Raw genomic sequence first — 18,830 nt, forward strand, 5'->3', positions numbered from 1 at the left:
ATTGCTGTCAGAGCCAGACACCAAGGGCCGTGTGTACAACCACAAGCACCCTGGCAGCAGCTGGGCATAAAAGTGTAGTGTGTCTCCCACCTACAGGCTGACCCACTGGGTCATAGGTGACTGACTGAGATTCATGGATTTTAATCTTGTCCTTCATTCTGGGTATAATTAAACCTTCAGTATTTCCTGTCAAGTGCATCATCATTTTTTAATACATTTTTATGTCCAGAATGACAGAATTCCTGCCTGAGTCTATAAATAATTGAGCTAAGGCCCTTTCAAACCTAAATGATAACATGCTTCTCGTGGGACATCCTTCAGCACATCCTGTGCTCTGCAGCTATTAAAAGGCTTTGTGGGCGTCTGGCCACATGTCAGAAAGTGCTGCCTCAGATGTAAACAAACCACAGATAAGAAATAATGAATAACATATACTTAGGCACATACATTTCAGAGGATCAGGGTCTACTCTACTACACGCACTAATGTTGAATACGGATGGATGAGAAAGTTGTATTCAGATGAAAACAAGAATTTTGTCAAACATACAAAATGTTAACAGCTAATAACTGGGCATGAGATGATTCTCAATTCCCCAAGACATCGTTACTTGCTTGTGTCCTGGATTCAAGGAGTTGGGTGGAGACTGCAAGGCAGACCCCATCCACCCCCAAGTGAGGTCTGTACTCAGACTTGGCTCCCATCAAATGTGAAGGGCTGAGTTAATTTCCATTAAGACCCAGTGAATAGACTGGAGGGAGTGACCTGGAGATAATATATACACATAACATAAAATTAAAGTAATAATATGAACCTGATTACTTAATATTACATTTAAGAAAAAAATGAAGGCACAAAACATTGCATAAAGTGTGATTGCAAAATTGTGAAAGATTAAGGGAAAACTTTCCCTTCCTTTTTTGTGTACTTTTCTTTATTTTCTAAAATTTCTCTGGTGGGCATGTACGTATGACTTTTATGATGAACTCAAATTTAGTTTTAAGGTATGGAGGTTAGTGTAAAGCAGCAGTTTTAATCCAGGGGACACTGGGCAAATTCAGAAGATGGTTTGAGCCATTGCAACGTTGGGGAAGAGGGTATCTAGTAGGTAGAGCTCAGAGGGGCTTCTAAACATCCTGAAATGCACAGAACAGTCCCCACAGCAAAGCATGATCTGGCCCCAAATGTCAATGATGTCGAGGCCGAGAAACCCTGGCGTAGAGCCTATTTTTTGTTTCCCATATGGGACCGCAGTGCCGGGACTCCCACTTCCCAGGCCACCAGCAGTGCAGGGGTGTGTGTGTGTGTGTGTGTGTGTGTGTGTGTGTGTGTGTGTTTTCCCAGGAGGAGCCCATGGGTGTGCTCTTTACACGAGAGAAAGATGTCCAAGGAAGGTAGGCTTGGTGTGAAAATCGCTGAAGTGGCTGCCCCCACTCTCCCAGTGCACATTCAGGGAGCACCCGGTGTGCAGGCTGCAGGGATGGCCTGACCCCACCTTCACCGTCACCTGCCTGTCCTGCAGGTCTCAACAGGTCAAGGGGGAACAGGGGTGAGGACAGGCTGGGCCTCTGATGGTCACAGGCAGCAGGGAGCATTTGCTGGTACTTCAGATAATCCTCGAAGGGTCTGAAAACCAGAACCCCAGGATCTGCCACCAACTGCCCTCCCCAGGAAGAGAGGTCCTGGGTTCTGGACAGAGTGGAGGTGGACAAGGGGTCCAGCTGGTCCTGCTAAACTCAGTGCCTGAGAAAGTGAGGATTGTTTTGTTAAAATAGAAGAGAGCATAACAAGGAGTGACCAGGGCCTCACAAGAGTGTGGAAGAAACTGCATGATGCAGCTGGGAGCCAGTCGCCCCAGTCCTGCAAGGGGAGACTTCTGACACAGGTGCTCCCATCCCAGGTGACAAGCAGAGTTACAAGTTCCACCAAAGGGGGCGCTGCAGAGACCCTGGGTCCTGAGGCGGATGCCGCACAGCAAGGATACCAGCCAGGCCAGGTACCAGCAGGCAGGAGGAAGAGAAGGAGTTCATTCTTTTAAAAGAACACCAGCCACAAGCCATGTCCCCCAGAGGAGACAGAATGAGACTCACCATTCAACAATATGTCTCTTTCTCTGATATTTTAGGTATTAAAGTACATTAAACTAAATTACAGATTAGCTAATTGAATTTACTTTCCAGTGCTTAAAGGCTTTACTTCAAAAGGAGTTACAAGTTGCTAATCTGGAAATTATCCAACAAGTCTTCATTTTTCCAGGTTATATTATAAGTAGAAAATTAAAATATGAAGAGAAAGGACACTATCCCACAATATTATATTCCAACAAAGGAAGCCAGGTCTTCTAAAACAAGTGCCTTCCATTTTGCTCAGCAGATGTAGCTGCACTAATTTTCATAGAAAAGGCCCAGGGGGCCAAAAGGAAGGAGAAATTTAATATCATTTTTTCCACTCAGAGTTTGTCATATTAATCACATCTTCTGAGCTGCCACTATTAGCAATTTGCTTTTTCTGATGCTTCATTTTTAGTCATTTCCCTAGATTCATGAAACTTTAAGATTTCAAAAAACTTTGATTGAGCACCTACTATGTGCTGGCCCAGGGCCTAGGTCTCTTCTAGGGATAGCCTGTTGCCTTTGTGGGCCATAAGAATACCTCCCTGAGAGCTCATCAAGGAAATTCAAACCCAACTTTCAAGATAACTTGGCTCAGTCCCCACTGCATTCAGACATTTTAGACTTTATTCTTTTTAAATAATAAACAATAAATACTGAAAGCTTTTAATGATGAGAAATGTTTATGATTCTAAAGGAGGAAAGATGAACATAAACTTTTATATACAGTCTGAACACTATTATATGAACAATGTATATGAAAAATACCCCATCTTAACTCATCAAAGTTGACATCATCAATATGGAGACAAAGTGACACCATGTACCTTCTAATGTCATGAACTGAGAAGGACACAATTTCTATTGTTTACTGCCAGAAATACATAACTTGAAATGAATCATGGGAAAGCAACAGGAAAATTAAAAGTGACGGAAATTCTACAAAATAACTGACATGTACTCTTAATAAATGTCAATGTCAAGAAAGACAAAGAAAGGCTGGGGAACTGTTCCAGATTAAAAGACTCCAAAGAGACACAGCAACCAAATGCCATGTGCGAGCCTGGATGGAATCCTAGACTGGACAAAAACAGCTATGGAGGACATTACCAGGAGAACTGATGAAATGAGGAGATGGGCTGTAGATTCGATAATAGTGTTCTATCAGTGTTATAGTTCCAGATTTGATCACTGTGCTCTGGATACGTAAGAAAATGCCATTGTCCTTAGGAAAGACACTCTTACGTAGTTAAGGTCTAAGAAGCACAATATCTCCAACTTATTCTGAAATGGTTCAGAAAAAAAAAATAGAGATTTGCAGGAATCCTTTGTCCTATTCTTACACCTTTTCTGTTAGTTTAAAATCACATAAAATGTTTTAAAATGCATAGAAAACATGAAGGAAATGCTACATTTAGCCAAACTGAAGATGCAACTGACTACAATATAGATCATATTTTATGTCCCAGAAATAAAGAAAAAATGCATATTGTATGTCCCACAACTAAAGAAAAAACTATGACACAATACTTCATCACTTAAAATTTTTCTTTTATACTTTGAGAGAACTTTTTTAGACTTGTTAATGCATAGATTTATATTTATCTATCTATCTATCTATCTATCACTCTTCTGTATATGTAAAAAGAAATAGGTAAGTGAAATAAATAGACTAAAATATTCCTCCAATCTCTTTGCATTGTGGTTTCAACACTTCTGAATCACATTCTGATTCAGTTGTTGGTATCTATGCATTTCTATGTAAAATCATCCTCTGAGCCATCAAGAATGTAGGTGAGACAGCAGTTTTTAAAAGAACACTCCATGACTATTTTGGTATTTTCTTAGAAGCCACTGAAGCCTATTATGCAAGAGTTAACTCTTGGCCTTTCCAAAAGGGCTTGGGGGAAGGATTTTGACCAACTCTGAAGACTCATGTTCCCTTAAATGGTTGGTGGACTGACCATTGAGGGTCAAAGTTGTCTACCTGAGCTGACATGAACAGCAATCAGATTGTCAGGTGCTCAGAAATAACAGCAAACATACAACTGTAGTCCACTGGGCAGGAATAGGTTAAGATACAACTGAATATAGTTGCATCCAGATTTCAGAGATGTTAAAATGTGAAAAGAGTGCATCTGAAAGTTGGAATGTGGTGCTGGGTTTGTGGGTAGGAGGTTACACTCCTCCTATACAGTCCAATTTTGTACCAATATGCACACATTAATTTCTTGGTGTCATTTTTATACCCAGAAAAAAAAAGAATACATCTTGATCCACAGAATAGAGTTATTTCATGAAAATTTTATGCCTGATTGTTGTCTGTGCACTCCCTATGTTTCCCAAGGCACAAAATTCTCCACCTTCCAGTTCAGGTCTAAGAAGCTTCTCTGATGTAAAATGCATTAACTGACCCAATAATTATTAATCAAAGTCTGTGAAGTGTAAGGAAAATTCCGTCTCTGATGATGCTATCAAAGGTCTTAAAAGTTTAGAGGGTTCTTTTCCCTAGGGAATAGAAGGAAGCACAATGAATTGATTCTAAGAGGCACATTTTTTTCATATCTTAACATTTCTGAAACCTCTGTGGGCCAGGCAGCAGTCATTATGTAGTTACCATTTCCTGCATATACACATCACAATTTGCAGAATGAGTATCATTAGTTTGAAAAACAATTTCAGAGACAATAGTGGAAAGACAGGTTTCTTGAGATATTTTATATAAGGTGAAATTCACTCTTTTAGATGTTCAGTTCTATGAGTTTTGAAAGGTATGTACCGTCATGTAACCACCACAAAATCAAAAGATAGAATATTTCCATTATCCCTGAAAGGTTTCCCCGTGCCGTTTCTGTGGTCAATCCTCTCCCCCCGACCTCCAGACCTTGGCCACTGGTGATCTGATCTCCACCTCTAGCTTTACCTTTTCCAGAATGTCATATAAATGGAATCATATAGCATGCAGCCTTTTGTGTCTGGCTTCTTTCACTCAGCACAGTGCTTTTGAGATTTATCTATATTCTTGCATGTATAAAGATTTTGTTGAACAGACCATTAGTAAGATAGAATCACTAATCAAAAACTTCCCGGGCTTCCCTGGTGGCGCAGTGGTTGAGAGTCCGCCTGCCGATGCAGGGGACACGGGTTCGCGCCCCGGTCCGGGAAGATCCCACATGCCGCTGAGTAGCTGGGCCCGTGAGCCATGGCCGCTGAGCCTGCTCGTCCGGAGCCTGTGCTCCGCAACAGGAGAGGCCACAATGGTGAGAGGCCCATGTACCGCAAAAAAAAAAAACAAAAAAACAAAACAAAACAAAAAAAAACTTCCCAACACAGAAAACCCCAGGACCAGATGGCTTCACTGGTGAACTCTACAAAAGTATAGGCCAATATCCCTGATGAACATAGATGCAAAAATCCTCAATAAAATATTAGCAAACTAAATTCAACAACCATTAAAGCATACCCCATGATCCAGTGGGATTTATTCCAGAGATGGAAGGATGGTTCAACATCTGCAAATCAATAAATGTGATACACCACATTAACAAAAGGAATGGTAAAAATTATAATGATCATATCAGTATATGCAGAAAAAGCATTTGACAAAATTCAATATCCAATCATGATAAAAACTCTCAACAAACTGTGTATAGAGGGAACATACCTCAACATAATAAAGGACATATGTAACAAACCCACAGCCAACATCATACTCAATGGTGAAAGCCTGAAAGCTGCTCCAAGATCAGGAAAAAGACAAGGATGCTCATTCTTACCACTTGTATACCACATAGTACTGGAAGTTCTAACCGGAGCAATTAGGCAAGAAAAATATATGAAAGGCATCCAAACTGGAAAGAAAGAAGTAAAACCGTCTCTATTTGCAAATGACATATTATGTATAGAAAACCCTAAAGACTCCACCAAAAAAAAACTGTTAGAACTAGTAAACAAATTCAGTAAAGTTGTAGGAAACAAAATCAATACACAAAAATCATTTGTGTTTCTACACACTAACAATGAACTATCAGAAAGAAATTAAGAAAACAATCCCATTTAAAATTGCATCAAAAAGAATAAAACACTTATGAATAAATTTAACCAAGAAGGTGAAAGATCTGTACACTGAAAACTGTAAGACACTGATGAAAGAAATTGAAGAGGGTACAAATAAATGGAAAGATATTCCATGCTCATGGATTGACAGAATTAATACAGTTAAAATATCCATACCATATACAGCAATATACAGATTCAGTGCACTCCCTATCAAAATTCCAATAGCATTTCTCACAGAAATGGGCATGACACAGCCAAAAAATAAAAATAAATAAATAATTTTTTTAAAAAAACAAAACAAACCTTTCACAGAGAAAACTCTAGGGGCACATGGTTCCATTGGTGAATTCTACCAAACATTTAAAGAAGAAATAACACCAATTTTTCACAGTCTCTTCCAGAAAATAAGAGGGAACAATTCCCAGTTCATTTTTTGAGGCCAACATTGCCCTGATACCAAAATCAGACAAAGGCATTATAAAACAAAAACAAAAACAAAATAACTTGTGAACTTACATACAAAACCCTGACAACATAGTAGCAAATTGAGTCTAGCAATATATCAAAAAGATAATAATACATCGTAAACTTGAGGGGTTATCCATGGCTTGAGAGGTTGGTTCAACATTAAAAAAATCAATTGATGTAATTACTCATATCAGCAGACTAAGAAAGGAAAACTATATGAAAATGTCAATAGATGCAGAAAAGCCTTTGATAAAATTCAACACACATTCATGATAAAAACTCTCAGCACACTACCAATAGAAGGAAACTTCCTTAATCTGGTAACAAGACATCCACAAGAACCCTATAGCCTATATTACAGTTAATGGTGGAAAACTAAATACTTTCCCTCTAATATCAGGAACAAGGCAGGAATGTCTACTTTCACAACTCATTTAACATTGTACTAGAGATCTTAGGCTGTGCAGTAAGACAAGAAAAAAAGAAAAGTAAAAGCCATACAAATTAGATAGGAAAAAATAAAACTGCCTTTATTTGTAGATGACATAATCATCTATATAGAAACTCCTGAAGACTCTACATAAAAGCTACTAGAACTAATAAGTGAGTTTAGCAAACTGTGGGAAGGTTTTTTTTATTGTTTGGTTTTGCTTTTTAATTAATTAATTTATTTTTATTTTTTGGCCACATCACATGGCATGTGGGATTTTAGTTCCTCGACCAGGGATCAAACCCATGCCACTTGCACTGGAAGTGCAGAGTCTTAACCACTGGCCTACCAGGGAAGTTCCCTGTTTGTTGTTTTTACCATGAATTTAATTTCTTTAATAGATACAGACCTATTATGTTTACCTATTTTTTCTTTAAGCCACTTTGGTAGTTGTAACTTTAAGGGAATTTGTCCATTTTATCTAAGTTATTCAATTTGTTGATATAAAATTGTTGATAATATTCCCTTCTTATTCTAGCAGTGTCTGTAGTATCTGTAGTAATGTGTCCTTGCTGTTACCTGTAATCTGAATTTTCTCTCTCTTTCCTTGACCAGTCTAAGTAGTAGTTTATCAATTTTAGTGCTTTTTAAAAAACACTTTTCAGGTTCAAATATCTTTTCTATTCTTTTTCTGATTCCAATTTTATTGATTTCTAATGCTCTTGAAATAGCCTAAAGGACAATAAAGCCTAGAAAAAAAACATAGATAGCAAGATTCTAAGTCAAAAAAAAAGAAGATTCACTATATTCAGACTCTGAAATAGAAGAAATTTTTAGGAATACCTTTTTCATTTACTTATATTTTCCTTCTAACAAACGTAGAAGTATTATAATGATATAAATCTGTGTCTGCAAAATTCCAAAATAGCTTTTTCAATTTATGTAAATTGAATCTAAGTGACGTGAAAGCATTGTGTCATATTTTAATAGGCAGTGCTTTCTTTTTTATTTTTTAGTGGTTATAAAAAATGAAGTGTTTTGTATAGGAGATGGTATTTTAGAGTAGATGAAATATAGCCTGTGTCTTTAAAAGTCTAATACAATGTGCAAGAACGTAAAAAGCCTGTAGAGCAATTCAGACAAAGTGGTCTTATAGCTCAAGGCAAAAGCAAATACTTCTTGTGGCTGAATCTTTGCCCTTGAGGTGTGACAGTGGACCAGGAGAATGGGGCAGTGTGTAGGTCAGTGTGGTTGTGCAAAGGAGGCATAATGGAGAGTTATAAGAAATATATTTGGAAAGTTATGCTGGGGCAGGTCAAATAGAACATTGAATAACATTAAAATATTTTTCATTGTATTCTGCAGGTAGTGGATAAAACAATGAAACTTAACAGGAAGTAATATGTTTCAGGCACATTCAGGATTAGCAAGTAGAAAGAGAATTGAAGGAGAGAGAGAGACTAGAAGAAAGGAGAGAAATTATTCAGGAGGCTTCCAAGGGAGAATCAACAGCATTGGTAATTGAACAGGGAGGAGAGATGATATAAGACTGACTCCCTGGTTTCTACTTCGGGAGAATGCGTGGGTTGTAGTTATGACAAGCATTCAAGGAGACGTGAGCTGGGCCTAACTATGGTAATAGAGGTGAGAATGGACGGATGTAAACAGAACAGAGAGGCAGAGATAGGTTGCTTAGGACTTGGCGACTGACCAAGCATCTCCAAGAAGACACAGGTCCAGTCAGCTGCTAAAAATACAGGGATGGACTTAAGAGAAGATCCAGAGGTACAGATACAGATTTGTGGCTTATATACCTAGAAGTGGTATTTAAAGCAATGAGATTACCAACAACGAGAGGATATAATAAAAATGAAAATATCAGTATTAGTTAACATGCCTTGAGCCCTTCCGGGTACTAGACAGCATGTTAAGTGCTTTTCAGATATTAACACAATTTCTTCTCAACCCAATGAAGAAGGTACCATTATGATTCCCATTTTAAAGATGGGGAAAGTGGGACACAGAGAACTTAAGTTATTTGCACAAGATCACACAGCTGAAATGTTGTTCAGCCTAGTAGAAGCCCGGATAATCTGACTCCAAAACCTGCAACACTAGCTGCTCTCGGCAAGGGCAAAGGGTTCCTTATGGAATGATATATTTGGGGTAAGTGAACTCAGAGAAGGAGTCAGAAAAGGAGCAATCAGAGGGGTACATTCTGACACAAATGTGCTTCTGGCATGAGGATTATAAATATACACCATACCAGATGGTCCTCAAGGAGAGTATGGAATGAACGCCACATATTCATCTTATGGATTCTATTTAAACCATTCTAAGCCACCAAGCCATGTATGCTCTCCATTTTTAAAATTTTTGGATGAGTGGGATCACTTGGAAAAATAATAAATGGACCTATTTTCAAACTGTGGCTTCATAGATGGTAGTTGCAAATGGTTCAGAAGTTAAAAATAGAACTCTGGAACGTTGCTTCTCAAAGTGTGGTACCTGATCTGGCAGCATCAAGCACCCCCTGAAAACTTGACAGAAATGGAAATTCCCAGCTCCCACCCTAGTCCTACTGATGAAAAACTCTGGGGGTGGGGCCCAGCCATCTGGTGTAACAAGGTCTCCAGGTGATTTTGATTTATGTCCAAGTTTGAGAACCACTGCTCTAGAAAATGAGATGATATGTGTATGTGTGTTAAACCTTTGGGGACCCTGTCCCAGGTCAGACATATCTGTGTGGCCCCTCTATGTCCAGCCTGCTGTATTCTTCAAGAAATCCATAGTACAGTGGAGCCCAGGTTAGGTGAGAATTCCTTTTCATGTGGTGTAATATGGTAGAGAAGAGACAAAGATTTTCTGTTCTTATTGCCATCATCCAGAGATATTAGCAGGCCACCTTGGGGATCACCCAAGGCCTCGCCCCAACCCAGTGCAACAGAATCTCCACGGCAGGGCATCATGGTAATTGACAAGTTTCCTGTTTCCTCTACCTTCACGTAAAGAGCGACATGTCTTTACCAACCAAAGGTTTCACCAGGAGACACAGCCAGCTGCTAAAGAAGTAAAAAAATAACCAAACAAACAAATAAATCTTGAGGCTTTGCACATGAGGCTCTGCAAAGTCCTCAACTTGCTCAGCTTAAACTCTTAGACACTGTATCTAACCCCTTTCTCTGTATTTCAATGACAACATTTCAATGAACTTATCCTAGCCACTTGCCCTTCCTAGCCACACATCCTATGAGATCCTGGCTCATCTGTACAGTCAACTGGAGATCCAAGCCCATGCCAAGCCCTGAGCTGCCGGTCCATGCATGCCCAGTTGACCTTGACACACCCAGCCAGCAGACTGTCAGTAGAAAGATATCTCCACCCAGGTTCATAGGAACAGGTCCCATGGTTGGAAGTTTTCATGCCCTTGGGCACTATGCCCTCACTGGGAGAGACAGCTACATAACTTGCCCCTGATCTCCATAACCAGCTTGCCAGAAAACTATGATGATGGGGTCATCCTGACAAAGTGTTAACCAGTGTTTGAAATGAAAGGAGAAACAAGGAAGTAGAATAATGTCTGTATTTTCTAGTTTGGGAAAAAGATAAGAATCGGTTTATTCCAATGGTCAAGGCGAGAAAAGGAATACGACTCGCCCAGAACCTCTGGGAGAGAAAGATGGCACCTTGTCCTTTCCACCCAGCCCCCTCCACCTTACCCAGCCCACCCCGTCTCACCCCACTCCTACGCAGCCTTTCCCATTTCGCAGCCCCTCACCCAGCCCACCCTTCCTCATCTCATCTATCCTCTCACCCCCCAGTCACCTGCTTCCCACTTCCCCTCTCCCCGTTCTAACCCACCCTACTCACTTTGAGCTAGTTAAGGTGGCAAGGGCCTCATCCTTTCTACAAACTTTTCATATGAAAAGTTTTTAAGGACACATTTATTATATTTCTTTCCATTATTTAGTGAAATTCAATGAAGTGCTGCTGAAGCACAGGACAAACATTCCCAGGATGAATAAAGCAAGTAGAATAGGAGTAGCACAGTGTTTGCAGAGCCCACTCTGCCCCCCAACTGACCATTTTCCTTATGTATATTTGCCCCATTCATCCCAACTGGACTGCAAGTGCCTCATTTTCTTTGTGCCCTGCTCAAGACCATCATGTCACTGTGGGTCAGGAAAGGAGTTTTATAATTAACATCGAATTTCCTTCTTCCAAGTGTGCCCCCCGGCCCAGTGTGTCTGGTGTTTGCCAGCACTTGTGGCTTCCTGAAGGATGCAACCCTCTTGATCAAGCAGCAACAGGAGACTCTTGATTCTAGATTCCGACTTGCTCTGGTTCCAATCTCGAGTTTGCCACTTCCTGGCTCTGTGATCTTAGACAGTTTTTCTAAACTTTCTGATCCTCAGCTTCCTCATCTCCAAAATGCACACAACCCGCCTCCCAGGGATCCTGAGAGAAGACCCCACACGCTCTCACCACTATCTGAAATTATTACGCCAAACGACATGAAATGGCTGACATTTGATGACTTTCAACTACAAAATCGATAAGTTCATGTGGTTCACCTTAACACCCTTCTTTTGTATATGTCTGTGTGCTTATTTTCTCTCTCTGCTGTAGAAGGTTTGCTCTTATTTAGTGCTCTGTTCCTAATATCTAAACAGTGACTAGACATGGTACGTGATCAATAAAAATTTGTTGAATGAATGAATAACATGCTTAGAGCAATACAGTAAGTATTCAATACCAGTGCTATTATTATTAGCAGCAGCAGCAATTGGCAAAGCAGGAAGATAGAATGAAATACTAGATAATATTGGCTCAAGTGAAAATTAATGCCACGTTACCAAATATTTTATCCTTTTCAGTAACTTCAGTTTGTTGCATCAAACCAAAGTTTCTTTTCAGCTAGAAAAGCTACCCTGAATTGAATTGATTGATATTGATAATTAGAGTAATATCAATCTGCAGTTGATATTATCATATACAGAAATTTGGAAAGAGTGAACGGCAAAATTAAATCCATGGTAAAAACCGTATCCAGATTTGCTGAATACCTACTGTGTGCCAGGTGCAGCCCCATGTAGGTCTCATTTCTAAGACTCTCAACAAGCCTGCTTATGTGGGTTACATCCCTGTTCCATGAGCAAGAAACCAATGCTGAGAGGTAATGAGAAGCTGGAATGCACCTCTCTGGTGAGAGGTAATTCTGGTCCAGTATGCAAGGATCCCTTTACTCACCTGCTAGGTGAGGAACCCCAACCATGTAAATACAGCTCTGCTATGTGGGTCAGCAGACTGCTGTCCAAAGATCAGGCTGGGACAGTTGCTCAGAGAGGAGGTCCCAAGAGAAAACTCCAATTCAGAGAGACAGGCCCAGGAGCTGAGTGATTGGAGCCTCAAGCCTTCAGCCAGAGCTGTCATCTCACAGCCCCCAGCCTACTCTAGGTTCCAGGGATGTCTGCATAAGCATGGCCACGCTGCCTCCAGGGCCAGGGTCTGGCCTCTGCTGCTTTGATAGAGGCTTTGCCAGCACCCTCAGCCCACTCCCACCCTCTGCTCCCTACCACACCCTCCCTAGTACGCTCCCCACACCAAGTCTCAGGGTCTGCTCAGAGGACAGATTAAGGCACATACATGTACGTGTGGGTCTGGTCAAGGGAATGGCCTTGAGACCTTTCCTGTACATAGCCTGTGCCAGGTGTTTCCAGAAGTAATGTCTCATTTAATCCTCACAAAGCGTGTGAATGCCTCAACATGTATTAGCATGAAGAGACAGAACATGAAATTGAGGCCTATCGGAAAGCAGACACCAGTGTCCCTTTGCCCCAGGGCCCAGATGTCCTAAGGCAGCCGGGCTCGGGGCAGGACCTCAGATGGGTGCAGACGGTTCCCTGTGTTCCTTCATGGCGTCCGACTCAGGCCTCACCCTTTGTCAGGCATTAGAATTACTGCACAGAGGCAGACAGGCAGAACCCCTTGTGGGGCCCAAGTGGAAGCAACTGCCTCAGTTTTATGCTTCCTTCTGGTCTGCCATGTGGTCGGGGGAGAAATTCACCAGGGGTTAAATGCTCCCTTCCCCAGGAAGTCCTTCCAGACTTGTCCAGGCCCCAGGGACCTTCTTCCATGTTTCTGAGGTACTTTTCCCATGCTTCCTGCTGCCTGTCCCACTGCCTTGTGACTCTGGACCTCTTTCCCTGGTCGTGGTTTCTTGGGCACCTGTGATCCATGCACCCCTGTCTAGCACATTCTCGCACATAAATGATGACGAAGGAGGCACAGGGGCACACAACTATTCTGGTTGGTGTTAAGCCCTGAGTAACGATGTAGAAGTAAAGCGGAAGGACTCAGCCTGCTTCATCCAAAGCCCGGATGCGTTTGCACGCAGGCAAGCTGGTGTTTTCAAAAAGAATTCTAAACTGAGAAAACACTAACTCCCCCCCTTGCCAGGCCTCGTCCCCCTGGGGGTGGAAGGCTTCGAGAGACTCAGTCTGAAAAACGTGTTCAGAAAAAGTAAATTTAGAACGAGCCAGTAAGGCTAAAATCACAAGTTAACCAACCTGCACTAGTCGAGTACAGAGGGACGGGTGTGCAGGCTGTTCACACCTGCCGCTCTCCTTTCTAATCCTGAGAGTCAACCAGCCTCAGGGAAGACTTTTACAGAGTTGCTCCTTTTCCTGGCATGTTGAACTTAAATCAACATTACAGGTGTTTATTTTGTAGTGAAAAAGGAATTCTCCAATATTATGACCGAGGAGTCTAATTGGAGAGATCAGATCCATGGAGCACCAAGGCACCTAAGCAAAAGTCAGCCTTGTTTTCCATGTCACCTGCCAGGTGTCAAGCACACATCTTAACATCACTGATACGATGGGTTTACAAAAAAGGGACTTCCAAATTCTTCCTCTCAGTCTGCAAAGTGAGAAAGCTACAGAGCCAAAGTCCTGCCGGTTTGGTGCAGCATGTGGAGTCCATGTCACAGTCCAAGAGGGAACGATCACCCCAAACCTGAAAAGAAGATGTTCAGAGCCCCCCCCCCCACCCTTCCTGGGGGTTTCCATCTTTCTACTGTTCAGGGTAGTGCAACCAGACCCCGTGTCATTCCCTGGACTGTGTGCAGTTCTCCCAGAGGCAGAGGTGTCCAACGCCTTACCTGCCCTTCGTCCTCTGCATCCATCTTCTGCCCCCACAGCTCCTCACAGGTGAATGCTGCCCTGAGGATGGGAAAGCCTCCACAAACAACACAAATATCTTGTTAGTAAATATGGCCTTTTCCCAAACCACACCCTGTGCACTGCTCTGATCCCCATGAACTGGTGATGAAATGGCCACACGACACAAATGTTTGAAGCGAGATGGTGAAGGGCTGCAGTGGATACGGTGTGGGGGGAGGGGGCCAGGGCACCTGGCCCGCAGCCTGGTTGGCCCCTCTCTTGCAGGAAGTCCAACGAGGGCGCACGGTGCCGGGGGGCCTTCAAGTACACGAGGGGAAATGCACTGCAGCTGGGATGGATGCACACGGATGAGGATGTGCGGGGACTGGATGGAGCTGAAGGACTGCATGGTGAAAGGTTTTACCTTGGCCTTTTTCTCTTCTTTTTGAGAGCACTGAGCCAGAAGTGACTGGAGGAGTGAGTGTTACCAAGCCTGCCAGGTCAACTCGGGGAAGGGAGGGTGGACAGAGTGGAGACGCTGCACCGAGGCCGTCTGACTTGCCTTCCTTCAGGCTGAGGATGGACCCCTCCATGCACCCGACTGGCAAGGAATGCCCCTGCAAGCCAGGTCGCCATTCTCACTGTAGCAGGAGCATCCGTGATTCTGAACACCTCGTCTCTGGGCTCCCTTCTCCCCTCCGCCTCCAGACAGTGCCGGCTATTTTGTTCAAACTCACGGCCCTGCAGCTATCACAGTGCCCAGCACTGTCAGACCAGTTCCACGTGGTCACACATCTACCTTCTAACCAAAGTCCCCTCATGAAACATCAGACAGAGAAGATCCAGTGTCACAGAGTTCAGTCCCACTCACCAGCTCACGGCTGATTCTGTGTCCATTACACTCTGCCTCCTCCAGCTGTGGTAACATGAGAAGATCGTGGCCAGGTGACTCTGAACTTCAATACATGTGCTAGCATCCACGATAAAAGTCTCCGGAGACCCCATCAATAGGTTGAATAAGAACAGAAGGAAATACTTTCCCCAAAGAAGAATGTTCTCCTTTTACAAATTTTGAGTTTGGTTTCAAACCAAAAGGAGTTTATGCATGCTCCTGGGGAATTTTTGAAAAGCCCCAATTCCAAAGTAGAACCCTCCAGTGTGTGGATGCAAAGCGGAATGCTAGGGAGTGGTCACATCCACGGGCAGTGCTGGCCAAGGTCTGGGCCAGACCAGTATCTTCAGGGCCCATTGAAAATATGACAACTTTAAAATGAGGGAAACGAAAACCGTTAACTAGATCCAACTGTTTACTCTCTACAATTTGGAAAAGCAGGTTTGTCGTGGACAACACGACAACATGTTGCCCTGGACAACATTTTATTAATAGACGCTCACCCAGGAAGTGTAGCAAAACCACGCACACTGAGCCCACATGTCTCCATGGGCCTGAGTGGAAAGCAAACTCAGCAGTTATCGGATGAGTCCAAGCAGTGCAGGAGAACAGCTGGGGTCATTTAGAACCAAAAATACACATCAGATGTTCACACTTACTGTTGGAGAAGGACCACCTTGCTGAGTGCTCTGGGTTTAACTGCGTATATATTTATAGCCTTCCATGCCCTAAAAACGGCTTAAGGTGATTTCCCATAATAGATAAAATTTAACACGATAAATCAAATAAAGATTAGCAGATGGGATGGGGGAAAGAAAGTAAGGCCGTGTTATTCCCATGACCACAGCACATGGGAGCTTCCTGTCGCCCTGCAGGGTGGCCCAACAGGCTGCTCTCCAAGTGTCAGACCGAGAGCTCGATCTCCCCGGAGTGGGCCCCATCTGATGAGGCACATCTCGCTCTGACGGGAAGTACAATAACTCAGTTCAACCCCTCCCCCAAGGCAAGGTGAGAGAAGTCGCAGGAGAGGACATCGCAGGAGAGGACGTCTCAGGGAGATGCAGGTTGTGGTTCCCATGGGCAGAGTGGCCAGTCGCCGGAGCAGTGGCTATCACCATTGTACCACAGTCACCTCGTGTGGAGACCCAGTGGCTTAACTCAGATGAAAGCCGAGGTCTCTGACTGACCTCTGACTGGGGACCTGGGTCCTCCCTGCTTGGGACCCCCACCTTCCCCAGGGTGACACCAAGCTAAGACCCTCCCCCAAGGCCCTCAGGGGCTGCACAGCACGGTGTGAAATCTACGCGGGAAGAACAGTCCCTTGTGGGTTTCAAGGACTGTGACGTGCTCCTGGTGGGGGGGCAGGGAGCACAGGGCAGTTGCCACAAGCTCTAGAGTGGCCCACCTTCGGCAGCGGGATTCCTGTATGGCCTTAACAGTGCCTTGTCATAAGGGAGTAGGGAGTCTTCCCGGACAGAGGGCACATTGAGGGGAAGGAGCTCAAGAGATTCGCCCTCTGTGAGGCCATGCCGGGTGTGTGACCAGGGGCACATTGGGAAGCTAGTTCTTCTACAGGAGATATTTCTTCTTCTGGTGTGCATCTGTCCCCTGGGCAGACTTTCACAAATACTGAATCTCTCAACTCCTCCATGTACCCCACCAGCAGGCTGACCCGGGGAAGCAGTGGCTGTCGAGGCCACGATCTATATGCCCTCAAATGCCCCCATGCTTGCCAACTCTCACTTCTTTGGACACTGGGGTCTTGTGTCCCAGTACGTGTTGAATACAAGCTCAGGCAACAGGACGGAGCAAACACTTAAACAAGGCTGCCCTTTTGCCAGGGCCTGTCCTGTGGGCATCAGATATAGAAATTGTTCTATTTCCCACAACAACCATTGGGGTAGAAATTAGCAGAGCTGGGCTCCACATACAGGCCATCTCCTCCACACGGCGGGCACTGATTACTGTGAACGAGTCACCAAGAGCCTCTGCCCAGAGCGCTAGGAGGGCAAGGCCATTAACAGTCACCAACAATGGCAGCTCCCGGGTAGTTTTTAAAGTGACCTATTAGTAAGAGATCAGTAATCCAATGCTGATGTGATTGCAAGCACCACAATCAATCTGAACCCCAACTCAGGAACAGCATAAAACTAAACTGACCCCAACAAAAGGACATCTGGTTTGGCTGTCAGAGCCTCTAAAAGACACACCCAAACCTTGAAATAGCGGAACAGATGAGTAGGGATTGGTTGTTTCCTTATAAAAGCTATATATATATATATATATATATGTATTTTTATGAAAGGCATGGCTAAGAAGCTTTGGAAACAGGTTTTACTAAGGCCTAATATAACAATTACATTAGATTTCCCTAAAACCTTTCAAGAATGACTTTAGTATATAAAGTAAACCTCGGTGGTAGAGTTTAATCATAGGGTGTTTAACACTCAGCTACCACGTAGGCTTTAAAATATGCCACGTCTACAGGACATCATTGGGCGTTCCTGTCCTGGGTGCAAATGCTTCTTTCTGATGCTGACTTGTCAAATTGTTTCCTACAAGTGGTCTCTGGCTATTACTAAAATAAGAAACATGTCACACAATAAAAATGAGGCAAACAATAGAAAGCATCATAAAGAAAAGCAAACATCGTTTTCAAAAATCTAATAAACCCAAAAGAATGTATATATATATATATATATATATATATATATATGTATAACTGATTCACTTTGCTGTACAGCAGAAATTAACACAACATTGTAAATCAACTATACTTCAATTAAGATAAATAAATTGATTTTTTCTTAAAAGTCTAATAAACCCAAAGCAATTATGGTATAACCAGAATGCAGCACCAAGTTTTCTGAGTCAAAGAATGGCACTCCACTTGGCCCATTACATTGCTGTACCTTTGCTGAAATCTAAATGGAATGGGATTGGATATCTGTTCCACGGCTTTCTTCTACCACTACTATAGGTGGTCTCAAATAGTGCTGAGACCTTCATCCAAGGGCACACTGGGCATGCTCACTGGTCCCCACCCACCTCCACTCCTGAGGAGCCCGACTTGCTCTGCGCCCCTCGCAGGCCCCTCAGTCATTTGCATGTGCATCTTTCTGCCCCCAAACCAGGAGGTCTTGCAAAGCAGGACAGCCCAAGTTGGCCAGCATATGCTGCATGTGCACAGCCACAGTAAACACTTGATAAATACAGCAGAAGAATTAAAATGACATAAAATCATCTCAGAAGTTCTAATATCTATAAAGTGAATTCAGTAGAAATGGTCGACAATTGTCTTTTAAAAAAATGCACCATACACAACACTGTAAATCAAATATACTTCAATTTTTTGTAAGTTTTTAAAAAAAACACTGCCACCACCCACGAGAAGGTGACCAGTGTCACAGGTTCCAGTATCCCCAGGCCCACGGGCAAGCACTCTGCCCACCCCGCACGGCACGTGCATTTTTCATGGCTGGGATGAATGAATGATTGATTAAACATTCAAACTTTTCTTTTAAATGCTCTCACTTCAAAATACCATTCTTTGCCTTGGCAATTTCCATAAACCATTTTGTACAAATATGTAGAGATGGATTATTCCCTTGGTATAGATTACTACTGTCAGTGTGCTCCCAATACGTGTGTCTTGAGTTGCTTTAGAGAGAAGGGGAACTTCAACCCTTTGAACACGAATTTCTTCA

General features: G+C 42.9%; 1 protein-coding gene across 2 annotated transcripts in view; it reads right to left on the reverse strand.

Moving 5' to 3' along the window:
• SHC3 (SHC adaptor protein 3) overlaps positions 1 to 18,830 on the reverse strand; it is a 141,730-nt gene that overhangs the window by 78,871 nt on the left and 44,029 nt on the right. The gene's annotated exons all lie outside the window — the stretch shown is intronic.

This window comes from Delphinus delphis, chromosome 6 (assembly GCF_949987515.2).
Source record: "Delphinus delphis chromosome 6, mDelDel1.2, whole genome shotgun sequence".
In the NCBI taxonomy this organism is placed as follows: Eukaryota; Metazoa; Chordata; class Mammalia; order Artiodactyla; family Delphinidae; genus Delphinus; species Delphinus delphis.